Source organism: Rattus norvegicus, chromosome 5 (genome assembly GCF_021556685.1).
Source record: "Rattus norvegicus strain SHRSP/BbbUtx chromosome 5, alternate assembly SHRSP_T2T, whole genome shotgun sequence".
Classification (NCBI taxonomy): Eukaryota; Metazoa; Chordata; class Mammalia; order Rodentia; family Muridae; genus Rattus; species Rattus norvegicus.
Window position 1 is genome coordinate 54781578 of NC_141538.1, and position 9954 is coordinate 54791531.

At 42.9% G+C, this 9954-nt stretch overlaps 2 pseudogenes; one reads left to right on the forward strand and one right to left on the reverse strand.

Annotated features, from left to right (window-relative positions):
- Positions 1-1976: 1976 nt before the first annotated feature.
- Positions 1977-2503, reverse strand: Rpl23a-ps17 (ribosomal protein L23a, pseudogene 17; annotated as a pseudogene).
- A 1926-nt stretch (positions 2504-4429) lies between these two features.
- Positions 4430-6953, forward strand: Ubr7-ps1 (ubiquitin protein ligase E3 component n-recognin 7, pseudogene 1; annotated as a pseudogene).
- The last annotated feature ends 3001 nt before the right edge of the window (positions 6954-9954 follow it).

The window sequence follows — 9954 nt, forward strand, 5'->3', positions numbered from 1 at the left end:
TAAAGAACTCAAGAGGGCTGGAGAGATGGCTCAGTGGTTAAGAGCTCTGACTGCTCTTCCAGAGGTCCTGAGTTCAATTCCCAACAATCACATGGTGGCTCACAACCATCTGTAATGGGATCTGATGCCCTCTTCTGGTGTGTCTGAAGATGGCTACAGTGTACTCAATCTACAGTGTACTCACATACGTAAAATAAATAAAAATCTTAAAAAAAAAATAAAGAACTCGAGAAACTAGATATTGAAATACCAAACCGTACCATTTTAAAAATGGGTTACAGATCTAAACAGAGAATTATCATTAGAAGAATCTCAAAGGGCTGAGGGATACTTAAAGAAATGTTTAACAGGGGCTGGGGAGTTAAGATCACTGGATCTGGGTTTAATTCCTGGTACACAATGGCAGATTATAGCTCTCTGTATAGATCTCCAGCCCTTGGGGGAATCCCACACCCTCATATGAACATACATTCAGGCAAAACATAAAGGCACATGAAATAAAAATAAACAACTCAAAAAATGTTCAACGTCCTTAGCCATCAGGAGAAAGTGAACGAAAACTTCTTTGAGATTCCATCTTATATCTGTCAGAATGACCAAGATCAATAACACAAGTGACAGCTCGTGCTGTGGAGGATGTGGAACCAGGGGAACACTACTCCATTGCTGGTGGAAGTGAACACTTGTACAGACACTTTGGAAATCAATATGGCGCTTCCTCAGAAAGTTAGGAATTGATCTGCTCAAGATTCAGCTATACTGCTCTTGGGCATACACCCAATGATGCTGCCACAAGGGCACTTGCTCAACCATGTTCATTGCTTCTTCATTTGTAATAGTGAGAAACTGGAAACAACCTAGCGGTCCCTCAATTGAAGAATGGATAATGAAAATGTGGTGTGTCTACACAATGGAGTATTACTCAGCTATTTTAAAAAATGACCTGATGAAATTTGCAGGCCAATGGATGGAACTAGAAAAAAACCAACCTGAGTGAGGTATCCTAGAACCAGAAGGATAAATATGGTATGTATCTACTTATGTGTGAATATTAGCTGCTAAGTAAATGATAACCAAGCCACCTACAGTCCACACACCTAGAAATGTTAGGTAAAGCTAAAGGGCTGGAGGGGGGCACATGGATCTCTGTTGGAGGGGGAAATAGAAAAGATTTTTACTGAGGTACTGGGGACATGGGAATGATAGGAACCATGATTATATAAATGCTGTCTCAAAAACTACGCAAGACAAAATGCATTCCACGTGTTTATTACTGGAAATGCTGCTACTCTACTAGACACGTATATCAGTTCCAGTCTTTGGCACAGTGAGGAAACGTACTGCATTGCGGAACCATGCAGATTTAATTTTGTGTCTTTGAACCTGACTGCCTCTTGCTGCCTCTCTTCCCCGACTTTCATTGGGACTCTGCTGCCTTGTTTATAAAAATCCAGCAGTGGTTTTACATTTTATTTTGTGTGCCAGGGGTGGGAGCTATGTATGAGATACTTTTTGATTTATTTGCTTTTTCAGTGGGTGGAGGGCATGGCATGTGTGTCACAGTTAGCATGGACAGGTCAGAGGACAAACTGAGTTGGTTCTCTCCTGTAATGTCTTGTAATTCTAGCTCCAGAGGGTTCAACACATTTTTCTGGCCTCCAAGTCTCTGTCTCTCTGTCTCTCTCTCTTGCTCTCTTCCTCCCTCCAATCCTCCCTCTCTCCTCTCTCTCTCTCTCTCTCTCTCTCTCTCTCTCTCTCTCTCTCTCTCTCTCTCACACACACACACACACACACACACACACACAGAGCTGCAGAAAAGCAAAATTAAATATCCATATCTTAAGAGTCCAACTCCAACATTTAGGAACTATGTAGTAGGTTGGTTTGGTATAGAATATTTGGGCCAATCATCTAATATGTGATTTTTTTTATGGTGAAAAAAAGTGTATATTTAGAATTAACCACCTGGACTCACTTTAGATGATCCCAGTTTTGTTGGCAACATCTAGAGCATCATAGTCAGGAGCCAAGTGAACACGCGCCTTCTACTCTCTGTCAGGCAATATCAGGGTATTGACGGTGGCCACATCAATGTCATAGAGTTTCTTCATGGCCTGCTTGATCTAGTGCTTGTTGGCCTTGACATCCACAGTGAACACCAGCGTTTCTATTTTCTTCATGGCTGACTCGGTGGGAATTTGATGATAGCGTAGTGGTTATACTTGTTTCTCCTGGGTGCACTCTTTCGAGGATATTTTGGCTGCCTCTGGAGCTGCAGGGTCTTGGGCCACCAGAAAATGGGTAACGTTCGGATCTTCTTCCTTCTGTGGCTGTGATCCCCTTTCAGCACCGCCTTCGTAACTTTCAAGGCCTTCACTTTGGCTTTGGCTTTGGCAGGGGCAGGAGCTTCCTTCTTCACTTTCGGCGCCAACTTGGCGAAAAGGCCAGTATGTGGTCTTGAGATATGCGAAAAACAACTTGGTTGAACCAGCTGCCTACACATCACCTTCTAAGCCAGCCGGAGCGACATCATTTGACCCCACATTAAACAATTAAGAAGTACATAAGTGGGGCTGGGGATTTAGCTCAGTGGTAGAGCGCTTGCCTAGGAAGCACAAGGCCCTGGGTTCGGTCCCCAGCTCCGGAAAAAAAAAAAAAAAAAAAAAAAAGAAGTACATAAGTGAATGGAACACACTTTATTGAATACCATTGAGGAAGGCAAATGGGTTGATCAGTAAGCTAACAGCTAGATTTGCTGGTGTATAATTCTAGGATCTTAGAGTGAGTTTGAGGACAGCCTGATCTATATAGTGAGCTACAGGCTCCATAGTGAGACTCTGTTTTGTTTGTTTGTTTGTTTGTTTTAAGTTACTATAAAGATAGGACTTCCCCATCCCTCCTTGCACTCCAGATGCTGAAATAAACTGATCAGATTTATCAGGCCAGTGATGTATATTTACAGGACATTAATGATGAGTTAGACCCATGAATCAAAGAGGCTTAACAAAACAGAACATAATCCAAACAGTAAAGGTAAATATAAGCATATTTTGTATGACAGTTTCCTCCTAGGTTGAGACATACCATCCAGCAAGGAAAAGTAAACAAAATAGCTTCAGGAAGTCCCTGAAATTGACCAGATTCTCCTGACCCCCCCCCCCCCCCCCGCCATTCCTAGAATAAGCAATAAAGCTGCTAAGAGGCACGCTCAGAAAAGCCAAACTGCAAAGAAGGCTCAGACTAGACCAATTGTCCAGAAGAAGCAGAAACCAGCTGAGCTTCTTGGAAGAGGTGTAGGCCAAAGAGTCACTTAGGAAGGACACTTACCAATCTGTTGAGCTGCCTGCTGGTTGTGTAGATCCATGGTTCACACAGGAGTCCCAGCTCCCGTGAGCCATGGTGAAGCAGGCTTGGATGGTGAGGCTGTCCTTGAGTCATTCCTGCGTCTGTAAGTAATCCCTCATCTATATGTCTGTAAGTAAACCTAATAGAACTCGGTTCACAGATGACATCCATACTTTGGTCTGTTGTGGACTCCCTATCTGGGGTGAGTAGATGTGTATGTGTTGCACCTCCCAAGGAAAAGTCTTTTTACACAGTGACATATCCGTTCCTTAGAACAATTCAGATGTGGTGATTGAGCAGAGCACGAGAGTATCTTGTCACCTTCTGTCCCCATAATTAAAGATGCTGATGTATGCTATGAAAACATGCAGCTTAATTTTGTTCAATACTGCCTATCAAATTAAATCTTATTCTCCATGTTTTAAGATGTGTCTGCATGTAAGTTTGATTTGCTGAGTGTTCTAATTTGTTTACAATTAGAATTTGCTTGACTTTAAAATCAAATGCAAGCCATGTATTGTATTTTATGTCTTTAATCCCAGAACTATGGAGTCAGAGTGGGTCTGGGGTGGAAGCTGAGAAAACCCTAAACCTTTAGAGACAGAAGCTTTAAAAAGAAAGGCTTTATTTTCTGAGTGCTCAGGAAGGTGGCCAGTTTGAGATCTGAACTGAGTCCCAGGGAGGGGGAGTGGGGGAGAAGCTATATTGCATTTTCAAAGGGTGAGACTGCAAAGGGGTGGGGTGGGGCTTGGGTGAGCTGCAATGCTATCCGATTGTATTTTGACATTATAGGTCAAGCAAGGGATTTCCCGTTGGAGACTGGGCCATATCCAAGACACCTGGCTTCAAGGCCCTTAATTCATTCTCCTAGACATTATGTCTGGAGCTCAGAGTGATAAGGGGAGAAAGGAGCAGGCCAGCTGCATGTAGGTAATTAAGGCAGAACAGGCAACTGGTTATGTATTTTTACAACGTATGCACTTTGCTTTAGATATCAGCAGTTTCTATATTCTTTACTGGTTAACAGACGATTAAGGAAACATTTGGACAGGTGGGATAGGCGTTCATCCCTGGGCCTGGGAACATGAACTTGTTTGACCCAGCCAGCAAGATGGAGAAGTTGTCCTTGAGATGTCTGGACTCAGACAACTCTCCTTACAAGTTGTCCCTGAGATGTCTGGACTCAGACAGCTGTTTACAAGAGAAACTGTTCAGGTATGGAGAAGTCCCCAGCTCCCATAGGACCTGGGACCTTGAATTTAGTTTCTTCCTATGATTAAATGGAGTCTGAAAACAAAATGGTAGTGCTTAGAATACATTTCTTTTGCTTGTTCCCAATATGAGGTGGATGGATTTTGTAAGCCAGACTGGTCTACATGGTGAGACCCTGTCTCAAAACAAACAAACAAACAAACAAACAAACAAATAAACAAACACTAAATTAAATTAAATGGACTTATGGAGTCTATAAGTCCCACTTTGGAATACTGGTCAAACCTTACCTGCCACTCCCTGGAACTGTGTTGTCTACACAAGCTAGGAATTTACTTATTAGCATTGGTGTAGATCCTAACAGTGCAATGGACAAGAATCGTATATGTCTAGGCATTTGCATGAAGAGCATCCTGGAAGTTATGACAATTAAGGCTTCCTTAATTTACAGATCCTGGAACAGCATACTAATTATATTCTTGAAAAGCACTCAGTTACCGAAAAGATAATGTGTTAAGCCACTTTCTAGGTGTTATTTAGAAAATAACAATTTGTGGCATCTGCTTGCAGGATGAAAACAAGCACATCGTAATGGAGTAACATTGTTTTCCTTCAAGGTCAGTGACGTTTCTAAATACCAGATATCTCGTGTGGTGTTTAAATTTTGCCTTTATTATCTTTAATTTTTGAAGAAGGGAGTCACTTTATAGAGAGCTTGCCTAAAAATTACAGAAAATATATATCATAAAGGAAAATTAGGGAGATAAAAGAAGAAAAAAAGGAAAGAAGAGAAAAAGAAAGAAAGAAAAGAAGAAAGACACACAGACAAACAGACAGACAGGCTGATTCCTGGTAAACCCAGATGTGAACAGCTGCTGCTTCTTCTCCTTCTCCTTCTCCTTCTCCTTCTCCTTCTCCTTCTCCTTCTCCTTCTCCTTCTCCTTCTCCTTCTCCTTCTCCTCCTCCTCCTCCTCCTCCTCCTCCTCCTCTTTCTTCTTCTTCTTCTTCTTCTTCTTCTTCTTCTTCTTCTTCTTCTTCTTCTTCTTCTTCTTCTTCTTCTTCTTCTTCTCCTTTTTCTTCTTCTTCTGGATCAATATTAGTCTTTAATTAAAAAGACATTTAAGAAGGAGATTTATAAGGAACAGGCGTACCGAATTATAAAGACAGCTAGCCAGCAGGAGACTCAAGAGACAAGAACAGTGTAGTTTTCATTCAAATCCGAAGGTTGGAGCTGATGGTGTCAATTCCAGATTAAAACCCAGCAAGCTCAAGGCAAGAAAATCTGCTGTCCCAGAGGGTCTAGGTGGCTGGCAGAAGTTCCCTCCTTGTTTGTCTTTGCTTGTATTCAGGCTCTGTTCAGTTGATTGCAGAGGCCTACACTCAGAAGACAGAACAATCTGCTTTACTGTCCCATCAAGAAGAAACACTTCCATAGACACATATAGATTCGTGATGGTTCACGTGTGTAGGCCGAGGAATTTTAATCTCAAGAGCTGTCACAAGTGCCCACACACTTAATTTTATTAACTTTTGCCATTATATTTCACGATGATCTTATTTTGGCCACTAAAATAATTAAGTTTTTACTTGTTCACCTGTTGGCCATTATTTCTTGTCTTGGTGAGAACAAGCTTACCCATCATAAGCCCAAATTAACCCTTTCTCCTTCTGGTTATCTGAAGTTGCTTGGTACATCTTGTTATCAGTCTGGAAGGGGTGTGATCCTCTAAACCGACTGTGGTGCTGTGCCCTCCAGCAGGGGTCCTAGGCTATCCCTGGGCTCATCAAAGAGACAAGCACGGTATGCCTGTAGTACCTGCGTGCCAGGGCGAGGAGCAGCAGGAATTTGCCTAGCTTGCAGTTACGCCTTGGGAGTCATAAACAATTGAACTGTACATCAAAAAAAATTTTTTTTGTTGTGACTGTAGAAAAGAGCAAGTTTAAAAATTTGGAATGCAAATTATTTCCCTACAAATGGAAAGTTAATTCTTGCAGTAAGTACGAATGTCAGCCTCTTTGGATTATACTGCGTTTGTAAGGGACCTCATCTTGGTCCCGAGGTGAGGTTCCAGATGAGATGATTCAGTGTGTGGTCTGTGAGGACTGGTGCCATGGCAGGCATCTCGGTGCTATTCTCCCCAGGAGTGGGAATTTCCAAGAGATGGTATAGCGGGCTTGTATGACCCACTGTTCTTTCTTGTACTGCCCACTTGGCAGGATATCTGCTGCCGTTTGTTGACAGGATGAGTGACCAAGAAGTTCTGAAGCCTTGAAAACGGAGGTCACCCGAATAACACTCTAAAAGAGAATGCTCTAGAAAGGAAGTTAAAGCTGTGCAGAATGATGAGCCCTGAACCAGCTTTAGCTCTGGATCGGACTTCCAGACTGTGTTGTAGAAGTGAAATGCCTGGGGAGGAGAAGGACTGATATTGGGATGTAAAGCAAATAAATAAATAAATTAAGGGAAAGAATGAAAGAAAGAAAAAAGAAAGGAAGGAAGGAAGGGAGGGAGGGAGGGAGGGAGGGAGGAAAGAAAGAAGGAAGGAAGGAAAGAGGGAGGGAGGAAAGAAAGAAGGAAGGAAGGAAAGAAGGAAGGAGGGAAGGAAGGAAGGAAGGAAGGAAGGAAGGAAGGAAGGAAGGAAGGGAAGAAAGGAAGAAAGCACAAATCCGAGTTGCAGACTTTCGGCGTGCCAAGCTAAGCAGTTTGGGAAGAAACATGCTGCCCCCTATTGGCCCTGAACAGGCGCCGCAGGCTGTGCCCCTGCCAAGACTGTATGCAAATGTATGGAGAGCTAGATGTCCTATTCCAGACAGATGAATAAGCTATGCTTTTAGCTCATGAGAACAAAGACAAGAGCGACCAGGCAATTGATAGAAGGACCCTTAGCAGCGTTGGTAGAGTCTATCAAATTGGAGCTCATTTGTGAATACAATGACAGAGAGCTAAACTTAAAGAGTAGCTGAAGAGATTTGCTGGTGACGGCGCGGTTAAGAGAGGGCATCCGGCAATTCTTTGAAGATTCTCAATCAAAAAAGAGGAGAGTGGATGGGCCGATGATCACTGCAGTGAGGGTGAGTGTCATGCTTCCTCAGTCAGGTCGGCCAGAATAGAGAGACCCGGGTCACACTTGGTCCCCTTTCCATCCTCCTGTGGCTTCAAGCTCCCTTCTCTTCTCCCTAACAGGTGTTTTTGCCTGTCTCTCACCGAGCACCCTCGATGGCTCAGTTAAACCTACCTCACTCCACAGATTCGCTTTCCTCTCCAGGATATCCGGGGCTTTTGCCAAATGTGTGTTCACAGAGGTGTTGCCTTCTGGGTCCTCCGTTGTCTTGAGGACTCTCCTGCTGTCAGCCCGAAGCTCCCTAAGATTTCTGTGCCTTGGGTCAAAGCTTCCTCATAGGGAGCTTCGGGCTGACAGAAGGAGAGAGCTTGAGAGTAGTGTTTTCCATGGTCCAGCATGTCCTCAAAGTCTGTATCCCCCTGCTGTTTGATTTAATTACTGAAGAGTTGCTGTCTGCCTGTGACAGGTCAGAACCCAGGCTCAGGGGGAGTGTCGTGAGGAACATTGGTGAAGAACATCGGGGAGGAGCGTGGGTGAGCAGTAGCGAGAGTATACATGTCCAGTGCTGAAGGGCTTGTCTGAGAAAGGCTGTCCTTCCTGTTAACCCCTCTTTGCACATACTCACAACTAGTTTTCTTACTGTCTGTATTGGGCAGTCTCTTCTTGTAGAGATGCTTTGGGCCAATAGACGGCAATTCATATTAATGCATATTTTATGCAAAACAAAAACGTGATACTAGTTGCTTTTAAGAAACTCTGGTATTATACTTCAATAAGATTTCAATCAGGTTTCTGTAAAATCCAAATACAACCAATTAAAAGAAATAACAACTTGTGGCAGCTTCTTCCGGGATGAAAATAGACCAGCGATAATGGAGTAACATCCTTTCCCCTTCAAGGTCAGTGGCTTTCCTATGTATCAGATACCTAGTGTGGTGGTTGTTATTATCTTTTTGAGTCCAAGTGTCTTTCTGTAGAGAGCTTGCTTAAAAATTACAGGAAGTATACATATAAAGAAAAATTAGGAAAACACACACACACACACACACACACACACACACACACACACACACACAGAGAGAGAGAGAGAGAGAGAGAGAGAGAGAGAGAGAGAGAGAGAGAGAGAGAGAGAGATTGGCTAAGAAAACCACAGGATTTGCTGTGCTTCATAGTCCTCCTTCCTATGCTGAGGGAAGCTTGTGCCACCTCGTGTCCGTTATATGCAACGACTACAAATTAGGTCTCAGGTTGTTGGTTCAGCCCCTAGCAAAAAAACAAAAAACAAAAAACAAAAAAAAACAAAAAACAAAAAAACAACAACAACAAAAAACAAAAAACAAAACAAAAAACAAAACAAAAAAAAACAAAAACCAAAAAACAAAACAAAACAAAACAAAACAAAAAAAAAAACAGGAAGCTTCTCTGTCAGATAAAAGAATGTAGCAACATAGATTCCATGTTTAAGTCAACAGAAAGTACGGATTAGCCGGCAGGTGACTACACTGGGTGTTTGGGTTCCCAGTGCAGGCCCCAAGCCTGCCTTAGTGCGACCTATGAAGCACAAAACCAATGTTCTGAGTCCACCTACTTCAGTCAGCAAGAACAGTTAGCCAGAAGCAGAACTAAAAGTCAAAAGGCAAGGTCAGTACATTTAGGTTCTTTCACAGAGCCGCGGTCATTCAGTGGATTAGGACTTCGTTTTAGTTTTGACTGAGGTGGTGCTGTCAACGTGTGGAGTCTCACAGCCTAAATGGCTCTTCTATCGTGGAGTCGCTCGTGCTAAGGTCTGGGGCCGTTCCAGTAGGTGCTGTGGGTTTTGTGCTGACAATGACGATCCCGCGTCCTGGGATTTACGGAAGGAACTATACACTTTTCACTGGTGGAATCGCCAGAACGGAAGCCAGGAGCGAACCCACTGCGTGGAGACCAACTGCTGTCGTTTCTTCAGATGGACCGTTGAGTTCCTTTTGGGGATTCAGACCTCTATTGGTTTGGTCAGCTGTCCGTTTGTTTATTCTGAGCTGCTTAAAAAGACCCCACCTAGACAAATAATATCTTTGGTCTGCTTTCAAAGTACTTGGCTTACATGATCAGTTTGCTGTCTTTGCACACATTTTGGTCTTGACATTTGGTATTGTTTGCTTGCCTGCTTGCTTTTAGATCTCTAAAGGTGTTTTTGGTCTGTTTTGAGTGTTCTCAGTACTTCTTTGCTTTTGGAACTTGGAAGTATTTTGTTTCTGTTCTGTTTGTCTTGGTTTTCGTCATATTTGAAATTGCCTGATTTGGCCTTTGTTTCCTGACACACCTCAGATTCATCATTTTTCATTTTTCAGTT